The sequence below is a fragment of the Nestor notabilis genome, unplaced genomic scaffold (genome assembly GCF_000696875.1).
Source record: "Nestor notabilis isolate BGI_N333 unplaced genomic scaffold, ASM69687v1 scaffold24329, whole genome shotgun sequence".
In the NCBI taxonomy this organism is placed as follows: Eukaryota; Metazoa; Chordata; class Aves; order Psittaciformes; family Psittacidae; genus Nestor; species Nestor notabilis.
This window is the reverse complement of record NW_009942683.1, coordinates 1-200: the sequence shown is the minus strand read 5'-3', so window position 1 is coordinate 200 and position 200 is coordinate 1.

Genomic DNA, 200 nt, shown 5'->3' with positions numbered 1-200 from the left:
GGCTGGTGCTGCTGGGCTGCCAAGGCAGGGGCTCAGGGGCATGTCAGGGCCGGACAAACGGAGCAGGAAAGAGCGCGGGGATGTGAGACAGCTCCTTGGCAGGAGAAGGAGGCCGGGCTGCCGAGAGCGGGACGCCTTGGCACGCCACACAAAGCTGCCTCTGTGCGAGCCCTGGCCCTCCCCGCCCCGCTGGGGAACGG